We start from the raw sequence: 25,275 nt of genomic DNA, 5'->3' as shown, positions 1-25,275 counted from the left end.
GTCAGTCACATCATCAGGGCTGTAGTGTCAGGCATCTCTGGGGAGGAGCCAGTGATGTCAGGCAGGAGAGTGGAGGGTGGAGTCAGCCACGTGATCAGGGCTGGGGGGGAGTCAGTGATGTCAGGCATAGATGGAGAGGGTGGAGTCAGCCACGTGATCAGGACTGTAGTGTCAGGCAGGGCTGGGGAGGAGCCAGTCACGTCAGGCAGGAGAGCGGAGGGTGCAGTCAGCGAAGTCAAGGAGCGCCGTAGAGAGAGAGTGATGAGGGCAGAGGCAGGTGTTGCTCTAAACTCAGTCACACTCAGTGCAGACCCTGAGATTGTATCCAATTTCTTGAGACTCATAGCAGACCCTGCGTTTCAACCACATTCCCTGAGACTGAAGAGCAGAGGCTGATGTTGAAACCAAGACTGAGGGACAGACTGGACTTAACCCCTGAGACTGAGGTACAGACTGGACTTAACCCCTGAGACTGAGGGACAGAAGCTGATGATCGACCAAACTCTCTGAGACACTGGGCCTAGCGCTCTCCTTTCGAGTGTAGACATTGATGTTGGCCCGAACTCCCAGACTGTTCCAAACTCCCTGAGACTGAAGGTCTGACACTGACGATGACAATGCTCCCTAGACTGAGGGCAAAACACGGATATTGGACCTAACTTTCTGACTGAACAGTCCCTGAGACTGAAGGCCAGAGGCCACTTGTCCAAACTCCTGGTGATTCAAAGAAGACCCAATGACTGGACCGAACATCCTGTGACTGAAGGCGAGACGCTAACAGTGGACCGAACTCACAGACCGGATCGAACTCCCTGAAACTGAGGGACAGAGGCTACTTGTCCAAACTCCCTGAGACTCAAAGAAGACGCTGTGGTTGGACCGAATATCCCTGGACTCAGAGAAGACCCTGTGGTTGGACCGAACATCCTGGGACTCAGAGAGGACCCTGTGATTGAACCGAACATCCCGGGACTCAGAGAAGACCCTGTGATTGGACCGAACATTCTGGGACTCAAAGAGGACCCTGTGATTGGATCGAACATCCCGGGACTCAGAGAAGAACCTGTGACTGGACCAAACATCCTGTGACTGAAGGCGAGACACTAACAGCGCTCCTAACTCCCAGACCGGACTGAACTCCCTGAAACTGAGGGCCAGAGGCTATTTGTCCAAACTCCCTGAGACTCAAAGAAGACGCTGTGGTTGGACTGAATATCCCAGGACTCAGAGAAGACCCTGTGGTTGGACCGAACATCCTGGGACTCAGAGAAGAACCTGTCATTGGGCCGAACATCCTAGGACTCAAAGAAGAACCTGTGATTGGACCGAACATCCCTGGACTCAGAGAAGAACCTGTGATTGGACCGAACATCCTGGGACTCAGAGAAGAACCTGTGATTGGGCCGAACATCCTGGAACGCAGAGAAGACACTGTGATTGGACCGAAAATCCTGGGACTCAGAGACGACCCTGTGATTGGACCGAACATCCAGGGACTTAGAGAATACCCTGTGATTGGACCGAACATCCTGGGACTCAGAGAGGACCCTGTGATTGGACCAAACATCCTGTGACTGAAGGCGAGACACTAACAGCGCTCCTAACTCCCAGACCGGACTGAACTCCCTGAAACTGAGGGTCAGAGGCTATTTGTCCAAACTCTCGAAAGCTCAAAGAAGACGCTGTGGTTGGACCGAACATCCCGGGACTCAGAGAAGAATCTGTGATTGGACCGAACATCCTGGAACTCAGAAAGGACCATGTGATTGGACCAAACATCCTGGGCAGGGGTGTGGAATTTTTGAAAAACTGTACTTGTCCAAGGGACAAATGAATACAATAATCTTCTAGCCCTGTAAAGAAATCCACTAGTCCCACACACTCTATAAAACCAAAAGCTATACAGACTAGCAAGGACTTATTACTAGTCAACTATAAAACCCAAAGTATACATGACCATCTCTGCCTCTTTGCCCTTGCAAACTCTCTTATTATAAAGTATTACCGTCCACACTGTTTTCTTGCTATCAGCAGTAATCATTTGCCTTTAAACTAACTTGCCATATGGCCCATACCAACTCCACATCTTCATCATAGGGTTCATAACCCGCCTGTTCTCTTTTCTCACAACAAGGGTTTCCCACACTTACTGTTAAATTACACCACTCCCTTACTACAAATATACCTTCACACTATATACATTGGAATGGATATCCCTCTCACTACCCATCCCATGACCTTCTCTCCACTCCCTCATCACAGGCTCTGTACCCCTTGCACATTTCACTACAAGTTCTCCTCCCCTCTCATAAGAGGTTTTATTCCATCTCCAGTTTCACCATAGGCTTCATCCCTTCCAAAACCCTCTCTTGTCTACTGTTGCTACCTTGCCTCCACTTATCACAGGCTGCTCTGCCTTCTTTTCCCCCTCTGCAATCTCATCTAAGCGCTCTGAGCAACCCTTTTACCTTAACCAGCTCACTTTGCTTCCTGCCTTCCATCAGCCCTGCCAACTACCTCCAGAGGAACAGAGGAAAGAGTCAAAATTGAGAAGCCTGCACAATACAGCTCTGAGAGTGGATATTTCAATAGCATCATACCCGAATCAATGAAGGGATTGTTATGAGACTCACAGATGGCACAGAGGTAGACCTCAAGGGGACCAGGCTGGATTGAGGTGGAGAGAACAAACACCCAAGCTGTGAATTATTGAAGAAATAAACAGGCAATATTCAGTGAGCTATAAACTGGCACCAATCACCTGCATGTAAACTGCAAGACATGGGTTTAGAACCTTGTTTGTTCTCAATCTGTTTTTATAAGGCTGCTAAAAAGTTTTTGGGAGCATTATTAATAGACCATCCAGGCAGTGTCATATTTTAAACTCCAACTTTCAATTTCTACCAGCCAAACAATCCTGGCATATAATTCCTACCAGTAAAGACTGTTTATGACACTACACACTTGTATGATTAATAGTCAGTGTATAATGTGTGTGAGATGTAAAGCGCTCTGGCACCTTACAGTGGGATAAGTAGTGCTATGAAAGTATTAAATAAAAAAAGTTAGGAATTGCTATTTATTTTGTCATTCCTATAAATACTCATACGTACTTATACAGCTGAAATTATACTCTGAACAGAAGGAGGGATGATGGCACTTTAAATGTTCTCTTAGTTTTGGGCTCGAACTGACCTTTAGAGTAATTACTAAAACCCTGGCAGGGCAGCCTCCGTCATTTAGCCTTCTAAGGTCACTGATTATCATCTGATTAAGTAGTGGTAAAGCCTGTTTTTATAGTGCTTGAAAAGAACACGAGTGAAGTGTGAAGCACTATAATAACAACAAGTACTGGGTAGTAGGGGAGAACTTGTGAACGACTGAGATATAGCACTGTAGAATGTGGTGCTAAAAGTTCAGTGAGTGCGGTGGGAGGAAGAGACAGGCTGGGCACAAGCAGCTGAAGGATTCAAAGCAGGTATGTGGGCACTGGAGAACAGCTTGAGGTGGGCATTTATGATTATGGTGTGGCATTAAACAAAGGAGGTATTTAGAGAAAAGGATCCAAATACCTGAGGAAAGTGGGGGAGAGCGCGCAGAGCGGGTCAGACTACTAGCGTATCGCCCGGGGAGCCTGATAATCCCCAGGAGAGTCTAGGCTCGGGCTCAGGGTAAGTGAGCCACGTATGGTGAAACACAAATTGTAGCAGCTGATCAGATAGGTTACTTGAACGGGAACAGAAAACAGTGAAGTTAGAAAACTGGGGAAGACCGGGAGAAGGAGGAATGGGCACCTTAGGGGACACAGAGGGTGCATCAACCACCAACAGCGAGCTCCCAGTGAAGAAAGGTCAGTACCACCTCCATTGGGAAACATATGCCTTTAAGACAATGTACTAAAAGAAGCATTGAGCATTTTGAAACACGCTTAATGTCCCACTCTGTTGCTTGCTGCCTGCCTCTTTGTTGGGATTTTGTTCCCACTAGTTGAGTTTTTTGCGCTTTCGGTAGGTGCCTCCTGGAAGCTCCTGCATTTCATATTTATCAACCTTGACACTGAGCCTACGCAAATGAGACGATCTATTCCCCGGCACAGAAACTGCTTTCCTGTGGAAAATGGCATCACAAATGGCAGCATGCATCTTTCTGCAAAGTAAATAGAGGAATGTCCCAGCAGTTCCTTGAATCGGGGACTTCAGAACTCTTTACAAGTGCATCAAATATTTCCTGTATTACTGGTTTTAAGGCTCTCTGGTGTTAGTTCACACACAGCTGACTTCAGGGGCTTTTAAGCAGTGAGAAATCTGTATATGTTTATCAAACAAGTACATCTTATATCCGTAACCCTTTATGTAATTGAGGGCGTCCAGTGGCACCACATCCTCCTTGTTCAGCTTCCTTGCCTTCAACTTCAGCTCGCAGGGCTCCTCTGACTTCTTACTCTTATCGAGAATTTGCATACATAGCATTCCTGTACACTCTCAAGGAATTGTAACGTACGACATGCACCTTCCCTGACCCCGCTCACGTAGGCATCTACCACTGCAGGGGAATCCGCCCAGCACCACTAGTGGGATATCTTTATTGTTTAACTAAGAGCGCATGTGCAGCAACTTTTAGCACCCGGAAGCAAAACTAATATGGGAGCCGGTGTTCTAACACATACCTCAGGGCCGGCTTTAGCATTGGAGGCGCCCTGTGCGACATTGTTTGTTGGCACCCTCGAGTGACCATCTCCACCACAGATTCCTATTCCCTCACTACCACCAGTTAACAGCGCCCCTCAAATCTCCATAGTCAGTCTCTCAGATTTATTTCGTTTTATAGCGCCACTCGTACCAGTGTGAGGTGTCAGAGCACTCTACATCATACACACATTTAACAGGGACAATCACGCGTGTAAATCAGTGTATAAGAAACACGTTACATAAGACAGAGGATTACAAGATGTAAGAGTCACAACACAAGTCATCCATACTTTACTGATAGGCAGATATAGTCCTTGGTCTGGAAAAGCACAAATTCAGAATTTAAATAACACATAATTGTTAGGGGTTTTCTTCAATAGTAATAATTCATTTCTACCCAAATGACCCTTTTTAGCTAGAACAGGTTAAGGAAAAGCCGGGCAAAAAAAACATGTAGGTCTAATACAAACCCTGCAGTTTGCATGCAGACCTTTGATGACAGTTAATACCTCATTGTTCTCTATTAGGATTCTAACTAATTAACTGCAAAATAACAAAAATATCTCTCTGACAATACCAGTAACCTATTTACCTATTAATATTACATGCACTTTGCAATCTGCATGGCACACGTTTTTAGCAGCAGGCATAGTAACCCTCTGAGCTAACTTACAAGTAGTCAAACTTCCACTAGACAAAACTCCTTCTCTCTCCAAGAAGAACATTAATCACCGGAGTAATCTTGACATTTTTATTGATATCTGAAAATTGCTGGAGGGAAGGAACGAGGCAGCAGGTGGTTTTTAAGCCATAATATATTTCCAAACAGGGTGCCCTTTCCAAGTCAACGCCCGGTACGGTGGCACTGATCGCACCGCCCTAGAGCCAGCCCTGACGGACCTTACAGATACAGTGAGCATTAACGGTATTTTTGGCTTTTTGGCAGGGCCAGTTGGGGAGCTCAGAAAGACATGCCAAAAGTTTATTTCTGCAAATGCACTTGCAGGGTTAAATACGCGTGCAGATGCGAAGGGGAGATCATCCCGATGGGGAGATTAAAACAACGGAGGGAAGATTAAAACAACGGAGGGGAGATTAAAACAACAGCACAAACTTTCTCACAGCTGCAGCCAGGCTTTTAGTAGTTACTGTAATTACCTTAAAAAAAGGCGTATTCACTAAGATTGCATATTCCAATCGGATAATAACTGGTTTGTGATTATATTGGAGGCACAAGGGTTAAAGAGAATGTCTACTTGTCCGGAGGACTAAGCAGACAATAAAACTTCTTGTCTGCAACAAGAATCCTCATGTCCAGGGCGTCGGGCGATACAAATTCCCCACCCCTGCTGGGAATCAGAGAAGAACCTGTGATTGGACCGAACATCCCGGGACTCAGAGAAGAACCTGTGATTGGACCGAACATCCTGGGACTCAGAGAAGAACCTGTGATTGGACCGAACATCCCGGGACTCAGAGAAGACCCTGTGATTGGACCGAACATCCTGGGACTCAAAGAGGACCCTGTGATTGGATCGAACATCCCGGGACTCAGAGAAGAACCTGTGATTGGACCAAACATCCTGTGACTGAAGGCGAGACACTAACAGATCTCCTAACTCCCAGACCGGACTGAACTCCCTGAAACTGAGGGCCAGAGGCTATTTGTCCAAACTCCCCGAGACTCAAAGAAGACGCTGTGGTTGGACCGAATATTCCAGGACTCAGAGAAGACCCTGTGGTGGGACCGAACATCCTGGGACTCAGAGAAGAACCTGTGATTGGGCCGAACATCCTAGGACTCAGAGAAGAACCTGTGATTGGACCGAACATCCCTGAACTCAGAGAAGAACCTGTGATTGGACCGAACATCCTGGGACTCAGAGAGGACCCTGTGATTGGACCAAACATCCTGGGACTCAGAGAAGAACCTGTGATTGGGCCGAACATCCTGGAACGCAGAGAAGACACTGTGATTGGACCGAAAATCCTGGGACTCAGAGAAGACCCTGTGATTGGACCGAACATCCAGGGACTTAGAGAACACCCTGTGATTGGACCGAACATCCTGGGACTCAGAGAGGACCCTGTGATTGGACCAAACATCCTGTGACTGAAGGTGAGACACTAACAGCGCTCCTAACTCCCAGACCGGACTGAACTCCCTGAAACTGAGGGTCAGAGGCTATTTGTCCAAACTCTCGAAGGCTCAAAGAAGACGCTGTGGTTGGACCGAACATCCTGGAACTCAGAAAGGACCATGTGATTGGACCAAACATCCTGGGAATCAGAGAAGAACCTGTGATTGGACCGAACATCCCGGGACTCAGAGAAGAACCTGTGATTGGACGGAACATCCTGGGACTCAGAGAAGAACCTGTGATTGGACCGAACATCCCGGGACTCAGAGAAGACCCTGTGATTGGACCGAACATCCTGGGACTCAAAGAGGACCCTGTGATTGGATCGAACATCCCGGGACTCAGAGAAGAACCTGTGATTGGACCAAACATCCTGTAACTGAAGGCGAGACATTAACAGCGCTCCTAACTCCCAGACCGGACTGAACTCACTGAAACTGAGGGCGAGGCTATTTGTCCAAACTCCCTGAGACTCAAAGAAGACGCTGTGGTTGGACCGAATATCCCAGGACTCAAAGAAGACCCTGTGGTTGGACCGAACATCCTGGGACTCAGAGAAGAACCTGTGATTGGGCCGAACATCCTAGGACTCAGAGAAGAACGTGTGATTGGACCGAACATCCCTGGACTCAGAGAAGAACCTGTGATTGGACCGAACATCCTGGGACTCAGAGAGGACCCTCTGAATCGACCAAACATCCTGGGACTCAGAGAAGAACCTGTGATTGGGCCGAACATCCTGGAACGCAGAGAAGACCCTGTGATTGGACCAAACATCCTGTGACTGAAGGTGAGACACTAACAGCGCTCCTAACTCCCAGACCGGACTGAACTCCCTGAAACTGAGGGTCAGAGGCTATTTGTCCAAACACCCTGAAACTCAAAGAAGACGTTGTGACTGGACCAAAACCCTGCGCCGCAAAGACCCTATGACTAGGCAGAGCATCCTGGGACTCAGAGAAGACCCTGTGATTGGATCTGACTCCCTGAGTCTAAAGGCGAGACACTAATAGCGCTCCTAACTCCCAGACAGGAATGAACTCCCTGAAACTGAGGGCTGGCCACTGATATTGGGCCAAGCTCCCTGAGACTGATAGCGAGACACTGATGTCAGACTGAACTCCCTGAGACTGACCCGGGCCCCAGCCCACTGAGACTGAGGCCAGACTGACCCGGGCCCCAGCCCCCTGAAACTGAGGCCAGACTGACCCGGGCCTCAGCCCCCTGAGACTGAGGCCAGACTGACCCGGGCCCCAGCCTCCTGAGACTGAGGCCAGACTGACCCAGTCCCCAGCCCCCTGAGACTGAGGCCAGACTGACCCGGGCCTCAGCCCCCTGAGACTGAGGCCAGACTGACCCGGGCCCGGGCCCCAGCCCCCTGAGACTGGGGCCAGACTGACCCGGGCCCCAGCCCCCTGAGACTGAGGCTGACCCGGGCCCACACCCCCTGAGACTGAGGCTGACCCGGGCCCCAGCATCCTGAGACTGAGGCCAGACTGACCCGGGCCCGGGCCCCAGCCCCCTGAGACTGAGGCCAGACTGACCCGGGCCCCAGCCTCCTGAGACTGAGGCCAGACTGACCCAGTCCCCAGCCCCCTGAGACTGAGGCTGACCCTCGCCCACACCCCCTGGGGGCTCAGGGCCAGGCAGGCTCGTATCCCTGCAGCCAGGCCGGCCCCGCCCCCGTGCAGCCGCAGCTTCTAATTATAAAGTTCGAAGCTGTGATTTCAGCCCCCCCTTTCCTCCCCCAGGCATCGCTGGGGCTTCAGTCCCCAGGCCCCTGGTTGTGGCTGCTTGTAAATAATGCATTCGCCTGCGCGAGGCAGCTGGCTCCCCTGCTGAGTCCCTGCTAATGGAGCCTGAAATACCCTCTCCCGGGCCCGGGGGAGACGGGGGAGGGCGCGGGGCCGGAGCTGGGCTTACGCAAGAACCGGCGGCTGTTTGCGCCAGCTGCAGATCCGCGCGGCGCCGCCAGAGGGCGCCACGCGGAGACTGACTCCCACCAGGCACACGTGCTGCTCCCGCGGACTACAAGTCCCAGCAGACACGCGGCGCAAGAGGGCTACGGCTCCCGGCGGGAAGAACTACAACTCCCATTGTGCAAGGGCACGCAGGACTACAGCGCCGTCAGAGGGAACTACAACCCCCATCATGAAAAGGCACGCAGGACTACGGCGCCATTAGAGAGAACAGAACTACAACTCCCATCGTGCAAAGGAGCGCAGTACTACGGCGCCGTTAGAGCGAACAGGACTACAACCCCCACCATACAAAGGCTGCCAACACTACAGTGCCGTCAGAGTAGAGAGAACTACAACTCCCATCGTGCAAAGGCAGGCAGGAGTACGGCGCCGTCAGAGAGAAACAGAACTACAACTCCCATTGTGCAAAGCCTTTCCCGACCACAGCGCCCTTCAGAGCGAACAGAACTACAACACCCATTACGCAAAGGCGGACAGGACTATAGTGTCGTCAGAGAGAACCGAACTACAACTCCCATCATGCAAAGGGTGGCAGGACAACAGCGCCCATCAGAGTAAACCGAACTAATACTCCCACCATGCAAAGGCGGAGAGGACCACAGCACGCATCAGAGTGACCTGAACTACAGCTCCCATGTCAAGTCAAGTCAAGTCATAGAATTTATATAGCGCACTACATACCCAGAGGGTCTCAAGGCTCTTAGGGAGGGGAGGAGGATTACTTGTCAAATATCCACGTTTTAAGTTGCTTATCATGCAAATGTGACAGAACCAGATCACTGACAGAACCACAAGACCCATCATGCAAAGGCTGGCAGGGCCATAGCACCCAGGACTTCTACTCTCATCATGCAAATGAGGACAGACAACAGCCCTCTCAGAATGAACAGAGCTACAACTCCTATCATGCAAGGGGGGCAGGGCCACATCGCCCACCAGAGCGAACAGAACTACCACTCTATTGTAATACAAAGTCCTATAACCGAGGTGTCTATTCTATAACTGATTTATTTAAGCTTAGGTACAAGGTACATTCCAGGTAAGTAGGTAGATGATAACAGATAAGATGTAGATAGCAGATAGCCCCACCAGGAGCAGCCTCCCTGCTTCTCAGCCTGCGCACTTCAACTGGCACTCAGCACATCACCAGGCACCCATGCATTCTATGACATCACCAAGCATTCAGCATTCTATTTATCACCAAGCACTCCAGCACTCATCCTGGATGAGCAGTAGGGAAGATGTAGCTAAGAGAAAGGAATGGCAACAGTCAAGTCATATCACACTCCCGCCATGCAAAGGCAGACAGAACCACAGCACCCATAAGAGTGACCAGAACTACAACTCCGATCATGCAAAGAAGGCGAGACCACAGCACCCACCAGGAGTGAACAGAACTACAGCTCTCATCATGCAGAAGCGAACAGGACCACAGTGCCAATTAGACAGAGTGGATTCAAATCTGCAAATCCTATCAGACAGAGTGAACAGGACTGCAACTCCATTAGAGAAAGAAAATCAGGCTACCTCTCACTTCAGACAGCGTGAATAGGACTACCAGGCCAACCAGACAAACTAAACAGGCAAACAAGGTGACCAAAACTGCAAAATGTTATGCCAATATGAGAGTTGAGGATTATTCCCAGGGTAAGCTAGGTCTGTTCTATGCGGATTATATCAGTGGCCTCTCATATGTTAAGTAAACACAGTTTGGGTGTTGGATGAAGCTCCCTCCCACCCAACCCTGTAGCTAAGAAATTATAGACTCCAAATATATTTTGGCTGCAGGGCACTCCCATAAAATATGATAGAACATACCCTCACATGTCCAGAGCCTTGTACACTTAGGGCCTCATTAGGATGTCAGTAGGAAAGCATACCGACCGACCCCTTGTCGGAATCATTTTTGGTGGACTCGGTTCGGGGAGTCTCACCGACCGATTACGATGGTTCCGAACACCAGTCGGTCAGACTCCTATTGAATTGAATGGGAGCCTGTGTTCTGACCGACAACAAAGGCTCCCATTGAAGAAAGGGGTGGTTGCGGAAAACCTTGCACACTGTGGCGGGCATCCCATGGTGCCTGCCACACTGTGCATGGTTGGAAAGAGGGGTCACATGGTTACCCGTCTCGGGCCCCAACAGAAGGCCTCCAGGTGAAGGGGACCTGCAATGGGCCCCTAAAGTCAGTTTCCGACAGCCGGTCCGGGTCGGACAGATCAACGTCGAAAGGCGGTCTGTAGAGCTGTACGATTCGGCCCTGACTGACTCGGTTTCTTCGAATGGCAGTCGGAACCGCTTTGGATAGACCGAACGGTTACCTTCTATCGTAACCGGTCGGTTGGAAATATTTCCGAGTCGGTCTGAAACATGGGATCCAACACGGGTTAGGAAAATCCGAATGCCATTCGGAGCCTTTACAAACGATATCATTATGAGGCCCTTAGTGTCGTCTCTTCTTCCCATTTTGTCAATGTGTTACAAGAGAGATAAGATCTATGTAGTATCTTAAGCTGGATTAATCTAAGTCTTAACATAAAGGCTACTTCATGTGGGTAGGCAAGTGCTTCCTGCCAGTCCTCATTCTCTAGGTTCCCTAGATCCCTCTGCCAACGTTCTCCAAGATGCGAGAGAGGGTTGGGCATATTATTGATGATCTTTTGATGTGTCATAGAGATTGCTCAGTGGCACATATGCTCCGATAAGAGCCAATCCTCTAACGGGAATGGCGGCCATCAGGGCAAGTCTTATTTGTAAATACCTGAATGTTTCCATGTCTACCATTTTGTACTCTGTCTGTAGGTCTGAAAATGGGATCACACCTCTGTCACCCACACATCTCCCACCTTTGATATACCTATGATGTCCCATTTTTCAAAACCCATACAGCACTTATCCTGCCCAGTTGTTCTGCTTCCCAGAGGGGCATAGCCTATGCCATCCCAGTCTTTTGGTAACTTGATGCCATAGTGCATTCGTTTGGGCCTTCAGACCCGTAAGGTGCTGGGGTTTAGGATTTGTATACAGGGCTCTTCTATAGCCCCCGGGCTCCATGAGTAACCTGTCCATCTGATATGCTGGTTAGTAGTGCGATTGATAAACCCACTTGTTAACGACTGTCAACTGTGATGACCAGTAGTATATTCGAATATTGGGCAGTGCAATCCCACCTTCGTAGCACCCCCTTCGAAGCTTTCCATCCCATAGTAAGACCCTCACTTCATATAGGGTTCGGGGACTTTGATTGGGGTGTTATGTAAAGCGTATAGGAAGTGTGGCAGCCACATCATTTTAAAAAGCGCCACCCGACCACGTAGGTACAGTGGTAGTGATCTCCAGTGTTACACATCGCTCTGTAGACGGGTCAGTGGTTATTTGCGTAGAAGAGTTGGGTTCAGTGTGGCAAAAATCCCCAAATATCGGAAACCCTCAGTCACTACTGCTGCTTCACAGTCTAACGGCAGAGTCTGCGCTGGGCCATACAGTACACACATTGTGGAATTAGACCAATTTATGGTGTAGCCTGAGTATTGATGGACAACGGAGAAACAGCAGCCCTCATCCTCCTAGACCTCTCCGCGACTTTCGACACTGTCTGCCACCGCACCCTAGTGCGGCGCCTCAGTAACGTCGGAATCCAGGAGAAAGCACTGGAATGGATCATCTCCTTCCTCGACGGAAGAACACAGAGAGTCCGCCTACCACCGTACAAGTCAGAGGCCACCGAAGTCATCTGCGGCGTCCCTTAAGGATCCTCGCTGAGCCTCACCCTCTTCAACATCTACATGAGCCCCCTCGCAGCCATCGCACGCCAACACAACCTCAACATCATCTCCTACGCTGACGACACCCAGCTGATCCTCTCCCTGACCAACGACCCCGCCGCCGCCAGAGCCAACCTTCACGAAGGGATGAAAGACGTAGCCGAGTGGGTGACGACCAGCCGCCTGAAACTGAACTCAGACAAGATGGAAGTCCTCATCCTGGGTTCCTCGCCCTCCGCCTGGGACGACTCCTGGTGGGCCCCCGCCCTGGGCAGCGCACCCAAACCGACAGACCACGCACGCAACCTGGGCTGCATCCTGGACTCCTCCCTCACCATGACCAGACAAGTCAACGCCGTCTCCTCGTCATGCTTCAACATCCTGCGCATGCTACGGAAGATCTTCCGGTGGATCCCCACCGAGACAAGGAAGACGGTCACCCAGGCCCTCGTCACCAGCCGACTGGACTACGGCAACGCCCTCTACGCCAGAACCACCGCCAAGCTCCAGAAGAGACTCCAGCGAATCCAGAACGCCTCAGCCAGACTCATCCTCGACATCCCACGACACAGCCACATCTCCGGACATCTGAGAGACCTTCATTGGCTCCCCGTCAACAAAAGAATCACCTTCCGCCTCCTCACCCACGCACACAAAGCCCTACACGATCAAGGCCCCAGCTACCTCAACAACCGCATCAACTTCCACGTTCCCAAACGACGTCTCCGATCAGCCAGCCACGCCCTCGCCGCCGTCCCCCGCATCTGGAGAACGACAGCAGGAGGAAGGTCCTTCTCCTACCTGGCCGCCAAGACTTGGAACTCCCTTCCGACCGACCTGCGCCTGACCCAAGACCACCTCTCCTTCAGGAAGAAGCTCAAGACCTGGCTGTTCGAGCAGTAGCAGCACCCCCCCCCCCCCCTAGCGCCTTGAGACCGTCCGGGTAAGTAGTGCGCTATATAAATGTCTGTGATTGATTGATTGATTGATAGTATTTGCTGAATGTAATGAAAATTTGAAGGACTCTATTAATGGAGGATTGTGGCAATCCAACATACAATAGTATATCATCTGTGTATAATGAGATTCGTTCCTCTCAGCCCTCTGCCCATCGTAATTTCCTAATCAACGGGTCTCCTCTTACTCAGGTCGCCAGAGGCTCTAGAATCAGTGCAAACTTTAGTGGTGATAGGGGACACCCCTACCACGTCCCTCTGCCAAGATGTAATGTATAGTTGTGTGTCATACACCGCGTGATGTTTCACGCGGCGTATGACCGGTCTCAGCCCGTGATTTACGCGAGCCACAGCTCATGCATAAACATGTTATCTTATGAATGTCCTGTCACCCGTGCATGGACGCTTGTTCTACGGTTTGCCATTGTAACCGTTGGCTTGCCCCTGATCGGACGCTCCGTGACCGGGTGGAGTTTTACTTCTGGAATAAACTTTCCATTTAAGTATACCGAAGTCTCCTGATCCTCTTTACTACATTTTGGCGACGATTGGGGAACAAACTCCACCATTTCCCACGCGAAAAATTGAATTTCAACTCACTTCTTCAATTCTGGATTATTTCCGACATCTCATTCCGGCATCAGCTTCTTCGACAAGTATTTCATGTTTATTCGGAGCAAGACCTTCGGCAAGACACCAATCCCAATAGGTTATTGAAGATTTAAGAGGCGTTCCTTCATTTTACTGATTAATTTTCATTTTCTCCTAGAACGAGCCTCTCCTATTGGACGGTTTCAATCTGCTGGTTGAAACACTCATTACCATTGGATTTCCGTTTTCCCACACTCTTTCTTCAATGTTTAGTGTGAAGAAAAACGAAAAAGTAGACGTTTCTCCAGCTTAAATCAAGGTACTGTTGAGTAAATATATTTGTTCTTTGTGAAGCGCATCTTCAACGATACGCATGTTTATTTCACTTCATTATTTTAAAGACTTGAATGCGCATCTTTCATAAGACTTATACGCTTTCCTGATTTATTCATTTATTACCACGTATTGCTACAGCGATACGCACGCTCTTTCTAATTGCGTATTTATTATTGCTCGTTGCTTCATCGATACGCACGCTTTGTTTAAACTGTTTATTTATTTTTGCGTGTTGCTTCAGCGATACGCACGCTTTATTAAATCTGTGTTCCTATTACTGCATGTCACTTCAGCGATACACACGCTTTATCTGATCTGTACATTGATGTCTACTTGTTGTTTCAGCGACACGCACGCTATTTCAAGTCTTTCTAATTATAAAACATTTTGTATTATTTACTCATCTATTGGAAATGTAATTACAGTTCTTTTATTTTAAAACGTTTGGGGTCAAATATACACACTCAACATTATTTGCATTATATTCACTTGTTGTGATTACAATACCTTGATATATATATATACATATATATATTTTTATATTTATTCATATATATATATTCTTGAACTAATATCCAATTTTAAATGTAGTTGTTTACCTTTGTATTCTCATGCATTTTTATTGATCCCTATTATCTGGTTCTTCTTTAGTTATTAAGTATGGCTAATAATCAATGGCATCAAATCACCCAACCACCACCTTTCTTGAGTAAACCAGGTACTCCCGACATTATATGGTCGGAGTGGTTTGGTTTATTCGAGAATAATTTGATTGCTATTGATGCTGCTGACTATTCTTCTCAAAGAAAACTAGCAATTCTTTTTGGTTGTTTGGGTCAGGCAGGTCAGCGGATTTTTAAAAGTATTGTTCCTATAGCCCCTCCTATTTCTCAAGACGAAAGTGGAGATAACCCTTGGAACGTATATATCGAAGCCATTGCTAGACTTAAAAAGCAATTTTGTGATGAGCCTAATATCATGCTTGAGAGACACAATTTTTATTCCAGGGAACAAAAGGAAGAAGAGAAGGTAGAGGAATACATTGCTGCTCTTAGAGTGCTTGCTATCACGTGTAATTTCGAACCTTCACCAGATAATTTTATAAGAGACCAATTTGTATTCAACTGTGTTTCTAGAAAAATTAAACAAAGGATCCTTGGATGTAAAAACGCATCATTAAGTGAGGTCATTGACCTTGCTCTTAGTATTGAACGCTCCACTTTGACTAGTAAGGTGGTTATGGAACCAGCCAAACAAGGAATTAATGCCCTGGATTTCTACTCTGATTCTGACCAAGAAGGAGCTGTTTGTTCAATTAATACTAAAAACAAAACTCAATCCAACTATAAACCTTTTCAAAAGAAAAAGAACTTCTTCTGTTATAGATGCGGTTCAAAAGACCACATAGGAAATGCTACAAACTGTCCAGCACTCAAGAAACGTTGTTCTATCTGTAAGAAAATTGGCCATTTTCAAGGCGTTTGTAGATTTGCAAAGAAACCTCCTAATGTTAATTTCATTGATGTAGATTCTTGTTCAAATTCTTTTAGAAACATTGTAGTAACTTTGGATTTCAATGGCGATGTGGACTCTATTAAGGGGCCTTTATGTTCCGCTATTATTGATAATGTTCATTTACAGGTCATGGCGGATTCGGGTTCGCCATTTACAATACTCAGAGACTCAACTTTTTATGAGAAATGGGACAGAAGAGTTGAGTTAATTGAGTCTGATGTCAATCCAAGAGCATTTGGTGAGAAGGATATTAACATGTTGGGTTTTTTTGAAGGGTTGGTTCAGTGTCTTGGAAGGGAAACAGTTACTAAGATTTATGTTGCCGAAAAGGTAAAAACATTGTGGGCTGGAAAGATCTGGCCAGAATGGGACTTTATCTAGTACCTGGAGACGATGATCCATCAAGGTAGGGGAATTACCTAAGTTCAAAACTGTTTCCAATGATCTTCCCATTGCTGTTGTAGAGAGTCCTAATGTAAATGTACAAGACATTGTGTCAGAATTTAAACCCGTTTTTAAAGCAATGGTTGGGAGTGTAAAAGGATTCGAACACAAGATAAGATTAATACCTGGAGCTCAGCCTGTAGCACATAAGGTTAGAGCGGTTCCATTGAGTGTGAGATCAGAGTTGAAGGAAATGTTAAATGATTTATGCAAACAAGGCATCATTACACCTGTCAATTCCTCTCAATGGGTCGCACCAATTGTAGTTGCTCGTAAAAAGACAGGAGAGATTAGGCTATGTGCGGATTTGCGCTCATTAAATAAGAACATTATCGTTGAATGTCATCCGCTTCCAAGAATCCATGAACTTCTGGCGAACATTGGGGAGGCAAAATGGTTTTCGCTGATCGATCTTAGGTCAGCGTACCATCAGGTTTCATTGTCTAAGGAGTCCCAAGAACTTACATCTTTTATCACCTCCGTGACCGGGTGGAGTTTTACTTCTGGAATAAACTTCCCATTTAAGTATACCGAAGTCTCCTGATCCTCTTTACTACACAAGACCAAATATTCGTGATGTGCAGCCATTTACTACCACTTGTGCCAATGGTTCCGCAAATTACAGTTTTATCCATGTCAGGAATTTCGGGCCAAATCTTATGAGTTCCAAGATCGCAAACAGATAGGGACGCTCAACGATATCAAAGGCCATTTGCGCATCTAGGGATAGTATAACTGCATCTTCTTTAATTGTACCCATTCTTCTCAGCACTCCGTGGAGGCGACGCAAGTTGAGTGCCATGCTGCGCCCTGGCATAAAGTCCAATTGGTCTGGGTGTACCAATTCGGTGATAATGGGAATGAAGCGTGTTGCTAGCAATTTGGCCAAGATTTTGGCCCTAACGTTAAGCAATGAAATGGGCCGGTAGGAGCCACAGTTTTCTGATGGTTTACCTTGCTTACGTAAAACTGCTATGGAGGCCAGTCTTTGATCTTCTGGCAAGATACCCTTCTGTTTGCTCGCTAAATACATGTTCTGAAGGTAGGGTGGAATTTTAATGGTGGTAAGTTTGGAAAATTCTTTTGGAGGCCATTAGGTCATATCACTTTTCCAGGCTGTACTCTAAGTATTGCAGATACTATTTCCTTCTTTGTGGGGTCGTTTTCCAATCACTCCTGATTGTAAGGAGAGAGAGTCAGCAGCGGATGTCTGTTAGTAGTTTTCTAGAGTTGCTGGAAGTAGTTGTAGCTGTGGGAGAGTATAAGTACTCGAAGTGGGTTGCAAAGGCCTCAGCTATCATTTGCGCATCCTTCAGTGTCTCACCACTGTCTGTGTTCAGCGTGGATACCCAACGTTGAGCCTTTTCATGCCTGTCAAGCCAGGCTTAGAGCTTTCCTGCCTTATCCCCCAGTTCATATACTCTGTGCTTTGCTGCTAAGAGTTGAGCTTTGGCTGCCTCTGTTCTTAGGTGGTTGTATTCAAGTTGTTTAATATATAGGGCATGTTTCACCGCTTCGTCGTCGGCATTCATTATATGCTTTGCTGTCCAGTATCTCTCTTTCCAGTGCCTCCACCATCATTCTTTCATCTCTTTTGTAACCCACCATAAGTGAGAGTGCTTGTCCCTTAAGTACAGTTTTAAATGCTTCCCAGAGCGCTTGTGGTGACTCAACTGATCCTACATTTTCTTTGCAGTATAGGTCCGCAGTTTGTACAAGCCCCATTCTAATGAATGGGATTTTTAAATACCATAGGTTAGGAGAGAGCAATCTATGTCTTGGGGATGTATCTAGGACATAACAAGCCCAGATTGGGGAGTATTCTGAAATTACCCGTGCTAGATGTCGGATCTCCCTAAAGTTGCGTACTCTGTCGGTTAATGTGAGCATGTAATCTATTCGAGACAGGCTGTTATTAGCTCCAGAGTGGAATGTGTCTTGCAGCGATTGAGGGTTATGTTCACGCCATAAATCTACTAGCCCCAAAGCAAGAAGTCCACTAATGCAGAACGATCATGAGGAGGACATCGGGAGGGACAGCGATCGATCTGATCGCTTAGAGTCATATTTAGATCCCCTCCTGTCAGTAGATCTCAACTTGGTAGATCCAGAATAAGCTTACTTAGATCAGGCAGGGATGTCCTGTGAAGCGCCAGGAGAACATAAGCCAACAGTATGTTTATGGGCCTCCCCTCCCATGTGCCTGTCACTGCCGCAAATCTGCCCTGTGTCAACCAAGGTCTTCTCCACAATGAAAGGGAAACGCTTACACAGAAGTATACCAGTCCCCCTAAATCCGGATTTAAATCCAGTATGCGCAGTTAACTTGTGCCCCCATCTGTCTAGATCCTTGCAGGTATTACCCCCTGTTGTTGTTGCCTGTAGTAATACGATATCCGGTGCTTGATGTTTTATAAACGGAAGCACTATCCCCCTCCTGAGTTTGTCTCCCATCCCATTGATGTTCCACGAAAGGATTCAGAGACCTGTCTCCATTTTACTGTCAGTCTTAGGATAGGTCGGAGTAGAATGTCTGCCTCCTCCCGGTTTTGAGGGCCCCGGCTTGTACAGTGGCTAAATCGTATCCCTTTCCTCATATCTTGTCTCGGTCGAGTATGCTGTCTAGGGATGTTAGTGGATCTCTGGGTCCCGTGACATGGCAATTCCGAGGAACTTGAGGTGCTCCCTTTCCCTGTTGACCTGGTGGCAGAAACATGACTAAAACTACAACTTGACCTGATAGCTTGGTGTGTCCCATCCCCTCCCTGCCTCTCTGCATGACAGTTTGCAAACTATCGCCTCCCAAACATTGCATAGTGCCTGTCACCCCCTCCCACCTTTTAAAATTCAGGGGATTGCGGCACCACCCGTTCCACCCCCCAGGCCCCCACCCCAGTAACATCCAAAATGTTTGCATAGTGCAGTTGTGTTGCTTTTTGGATGTCACTTTCAGCCTGTGGTGTCTAATGTCTCGCCCGTACAGAGATCTCTAATGGTTAGTTGTACACCTCGAGCATCTGTTGAACATGTCGTTTCAGGGCTGGTAGACACATCCTTAGTGTTTTTCAAGTAGGCAGTTTTTACAGCCACCTTCACGAACAAACTCCAATGATTGCCTGTCTGTTTTGCATCGCTGGCCATGCTAGGGTAGGCTCATCTCTCTATCAACAGGGTTTTTTTCTCCAGAGCTGGGGTCGGCATGCTTCTGTAGTCTCCATGTCCACTATGTGCGCCGTCCAGCCGTACTGGAGTCACCTACTTCTCTGCCATCAATCTAGCCACTCCCACGCATTCTCAAGGCTGGTGAAAAAACAGTTTTTACCTTCTGCTTCTACCCTCAATTTGGCAGGGAACAGCATGGCATGTTTTAATTCTCTTTCTCTGAGGGCTTTTTTAACCCCCAGGAAGCGACGTCTCTGTTTTTGTACTTTCATCGTAATGAAGGAAGTGACCCAATTAGGGCCAACCGGCTCACTTGCGACCACCTCTCAGCCTTCCACACAAAATGAAGAGTCGGTCAGACAGTAGATATTACAAACCAAGTATATTTTATTCAGGTACGCTCGAGCGGAGTCAAGTCTGACCAGCCTCCTAGGATTGCTGCAGAGGGACTGACTTCACCAACCATAGAGATATATTATGTATGTTTTCTGAACGAAGAATGTCTCGCCACTAATGGAAATCTAATAGCAGGTGCAGCTAAACCAAAGAAGTACAGTAAGATGAGTTTCGACTCTGAGACCGGGCACACTTTATCTTCATACCAAGGTCATTCTGTTCATGTCTACGGCTAGGCTAGTGCGAGAAAGCCTCTATCTATGGGAAAGGAATGCATTAATGGGAACAGTGTATTCGTTAGCAGAGCGAGGCCTAACCTTGGAGAAACGAAAATTTCCAAAGCCTGCTTTCTCGAGTCAGGGAATACATGGCTGACGACATGACTCAAAATGACGGCTAAACCTAAAATGGTACAGCGAATGGTAACTTAACACGAGAATATAATAGTGAAACATTTTCATTTCATCAGTAAAGTCAGGGAAAATGTAATAGTGTTGTTGGTATACTGAACAGGCGGAGCACTCTAGGTGGTCCGCAGTATGATGTCTCTGTCCCGGAAAGTTAAAAACGTGTGCTAGTATCGGTCAGGGGGGCCCTCCCGGGTTTGGCCTACCCCCAGGCACTCTATGGGCTCTTTCAATCGAGAAGTAGTTCGAGAGACCTCGCGGCTGCTGGTGCTTCAGGACTAGGTCTTTCACAAAGAGATCCGCCGTGGGCCCTCTGCTCACTAGGGAACTCCTATGATCCGTACTTTATTCCATCTTGAGCTATCTTCTCAGTCGTCCAGTTGGGCCTTCAGAAGTTTGCTTGGAGACTGTAGTTTGCTGACTTGCTTTTTAAGGACAGTTGCATCGGCTGTCAAAGAGTGTGTTACGCCTTCTACTTCTTTAACGCTGGTATTCATTTTACGCAGGTATGCTCTGATTAGTAAAACTTCAGTTGTGACTGAGTCCAGGCGTATTTCAAGAGAGGTGCCACATTATTAATAGCTGCCATGGAAGCATGCAGGGTGAGGTTGTTGTGTTCTTCAGGAGCTTGTGCAAGAGTTTAGGATGGTTCTGCAAGGCTCTCATGCACTTCTTGGCCCTTTTGTCACGAAAATGTATTCTACTTGGTATGGTGTGAGGCGCGCCCACCCTTGCTGCCCATCATGGCGCACTTCCAGTGGAGGACTTGATGACGGGGGCGGCGTGCGATGTCTAGCAGGGTAATCCCCGCCGACTGCTCTAAGGTAGAACACCCCTTCCGGCCTGTTGGTGTTCCCCTGTCATGGTTCCTTCTGTTTAAGCTTGAGTATCCCCGTACTGATAAGAGTTATGTCTCTGCCACACAGACCCAAGCTCACCTGACAACTGAGAGCCGCTGCAGTCTTTTGGTGTTTTGGGCTGTTTTACAGAGCCAGGTCACCGTTTTTAGCGGCACTTGGTGGATGCAGGCGCGGCCTCTCTAATTCCGTTAGTGGCTCATAGTTCTGGTCTCTGTTTCTCACTGGTGCCCCCGCCAGAAGGATGTGGCCATTCTGCCCGCCCTCTGAGTGTCTAGTTCAGTACTGCTGCCCCGGGGGAAGAGTTCAGATGTTGTTTACAAGTTTAGTCATTCATATGTGAGGCTAACTGGAACCGCCCTTCATCTCTTTTCTGGGCCACGTGCCAATCTGAAGGCTGCCTGGTGGTCGCCCCGTTCAAACCTGTGATAGCGGATGTCATCAATGCCGAATAGGCCCCCTCTCTACCTCCATGGCAGTGCTGCTGATGCTCACCCTCTGTGCTTCAGAAGTTACTTTTTGTGGCTCACGTCATCACCGCTCACCACGTCCTTAAAGCAGCCATGGCCCCAGGGCTTCACCGCTGCATCGCCACAGCATCACTGGGTCACGGCACTGCCTCACCAATATAGGAAGGCCATCGGGCAGGCCTCTCACTCTCCAGAGTTTCGTCTCGGGGCCCTACGCTGTACATCGCAGCCACCGGCTGCTCCACACACTCTCCTCACTGTTGCTGGTTCTCCGGCTCTTGCTAGGGGAGCGGGCCATGGCCACAGTGCCTCCTGCTCGATGCAGACTTGGGTGGCACACAGGTTGGATTGAATTGAACAGCAGAACCTCATGGCCATAGCAGTAGAAGACAAACTTAAGCAGGCGTTGCTGTTACACTTTGCAGGACCAGTCATTTAAAGCTGTTCTGCTCCCTAAAGAGGAAACTCCACCCACATGTGACACCATGGTGGCGGCATTCAACACCTACTTTCAGTGCCAATGACAAACCCTGATTATGAAAGGTACATTTTGTAGCAGGCCCATCAAGAGCCAGAGGAGTCGCTAGACAAGCTCTGCTCAAGGTTAAAAGAGTTTGTCAGTACATGTAGTGTCACGAATGAGCAGGTGGAGATAAGAGCTCAAGTAATACAAGGGTGGGCGTCTTCAAAGTTGAGGGAACTCAAGCTTCAAGAGCCATGAAAGATGCTACAGGACAAATTGATGCTGGGTCAGTTTAAAGAATTGTCCCATCCACAAGTGTAGCACAGTGAAGCAACTTTGAACAAGTCCAACAAAAGTGAACTAGTGAATCAAATAACACAAGCCAAGCAAGTTGACCAGACCAAAGCTAGGCAGGCAGCCCAAAGGCCCTGTGGATTCCCAGCCAGAAGGAAGAAATTCACCTCCTTTGGTAAATAACCATTTTGCAAGAGTGTGTTGCTTAGCCAAAGGCAGCAAAATACCAGCTGCACTGGAAATCAACGCTGTCTTAGATCATGCTGATACAATAGCAAGGGGAGCTTAGAGGGAACAATGGGTACTAATAGGGAAAGCCCTCCACTCAATGAAATTCAATCCAAAAAAATCCCTGTACCCAGGACAGAGGTTAGTAATTATCTAACGGGCATGAGAACCTTCTCCACTAGAATTTTCAATCGTAAATTTCTAGATAAACCTCTTCTTATTTCTATGTTTAGGTATTCATTGTCTCTAATGCCCTACTGTCCCAAACAAACACATAGTTTCCAAATACTAATAATTGAGGGGGGTTCACTGTATTTTCAACTCGGGGAACCTAAGAATGTCAGCCCTATATAGGGCCATACAAGCAACCACACATACAAAACTGATACAGAAAAAATGTGTGGCGGAGAGGAAGGCACCTCACGGGCGAACATCCTCGGGCGTTCTGGTCAGATGTTTACCAAATACTTTGCCCCTTTCTCATCATAGGTGGCCATTCCTATTCCAAAATTTGTGAACAAGTGAAGAAGAAAAATTAAAGAAAAGAAAAGGTGCAAAGCAGGGAGCTTAGAGCATGGTTCCTCAAACAACCAAAACAGAGTGAGAGTAAAATCAACAGTCAGACCTCCTGAACCACTTTATTACTAACTGAGGTATGCACTGTTGAAATAAAAAGGCTGGTAGCTCATTGTCGCATACCACTACCTGCAACCGACATGTTTCACTGCCCAATAGACATTATGGCAGATTCATCAGGATTACCACTCTGTTGCTGCACCCACTTCAGACATCTTTAAAAACAGGAAGCTGCCGAGTTGAAAAAACAAAATAAAATATAATTTAAGACCCATTCTGGACTCGAAACTTCTTAGTTGTTAAACTTCTTTTTTATAAAAAAATTTTGATCCAAAAAAATGTTGTCCTTCACCAGTTTACCATGCGTATAACAAAAGGAGAAACAGAGGGGGGGGGGACTTTACACTGGATCAGCTATGCTCCCTCGTACCAGCTGAAAAGGCAATTCCCTGCCTGGCTGTCGGTTGTAGTATCAACTTGTAGAGCATTTAGGTGCAGTAAGTACAGGAAATAACACGCCCATGAAATCATATTTCAGTTGATGAGCTATCTTTACTTAGCAAAGTTGTCCCTCCAAAGTACACTTTTTAGTCAGAAAAAACACATCCACTGCACAGCACAGCATAGGCTGAACCCTATTTGTACACAGTCAAAGAGTCTGCCTTGCCCCGACTCTAGCCGTGACTAATGCTTGTAACTTGGGTCACCTGACTAGTATAGTCTAAAGCGGGGTAATAAAATACCCTTTCCAGATTGTTCTGTCCCCAAACAAAGTCACTCACATCTCGTAAATGATGCATTAAATACAGCCTAACATTGTGCACCCATCGCCCTTCTCACAATTGTTCGTGTTGTGCCTCGAGCACGATAGTAAGAAAAACAGATAAAAACGGGGGACCGGCAAACAGGGTAGACAAAATCCACGGGCCCTCTCCTTACCGTACCACCTTGGTTTTAGGGCGTTAAATCATCCCAGGAACACAACCCGGAACGCGCTCACGCAATTTAAACTTTGTGCGCGATCGTCAAACCAGGTCATTCCCCGATCATGTGATCGGAAAGACCCCCGTCACGTGGTGCAGACGGGAATCGCGTCAGTACAGGAATAGTGAAACCACTGACTAATGCGGCGGCCATTTTAAAGTAGCTAGTTAGTTACACGGTCATATAGGTGTTGCCATGATAATTAAAACAAGGAATATCATAAATCATGGTCGTTTTTTCAAAAAGGTATCACATTAATAATTAATAGGCATGTGCTTGAAATTTACCAAAACTTTCCCAAAACTTGTTGGAGTTAGAAGGTTTCCTTATTATTAGAATACACTGGAGGATCCAATAACTGATTAATGCGAGATGCTATTTTAAAGTGGCTAGTTGGTTACACGGTCATATAGATATTACCATGATGATTTAAAACATGGAATATCTCAAATCATTCATGGTCGTTTTTCAAACGGTGTAGCGTTAGTCATTAATAGGCATATGGTTGGAAGTTTATCAATACTTGACGGTGTTAAAAGATTTCCTTATTATTAGGATACACAAAGAGAGGTGTTAACCCAGTAACGGCCACCAGCCAATTTTTAGATATTAACGTAGTGGAAGACAGTTACTCTTCTGGAATTCAATATATTATCCCAAATGATTGTTTATATTTAAAGGGGAACCTCATAGTAACTGGTGTAGAACCATTCTTATTATATACCATTTTGTTCTGTATACCCATATTTGCGAAACAAACAATTCATTACCAGAAGAAATATAAATTCCAGAGTTCATAGTATTTTGTTCCCAGTTATTCTCGTATGAGATCCATATAATGGAGCACGATACGATTGTTTTTGCCTATCACTAAAAGGGAGCAAGAAACAGATTCAAGTCAGACATATTAGGGTGGCAAGTAGGCTATTTAACTTTATTCCACTCTATAATTTCATTAAGGCCCTGCTTGTCACTGCCCTCTCTGAAAATCTATTTAGCTTCCTTTGTAATTAAGATTGAT

This window comes from Lissotriton vulgaris, chromosome 7 (genome assembly GCF_964263255.1).
Source record: "Lissotriton vulgaris chromosome 7, aLisVul1.2, whole genome shotgun sequence".
In the NCBI taxonomy this organism is placed as follows: Eukaryota; Metazoa; Chordata; class Amphibia; order Caudata; family Salamandridae; genus Lissotriton; species Lissotriton vulgaris.
The sequence above is the reverse complement of the archived record's forward strand: the minus strand, read 5'-3'. Positions refer to the sequence as shown.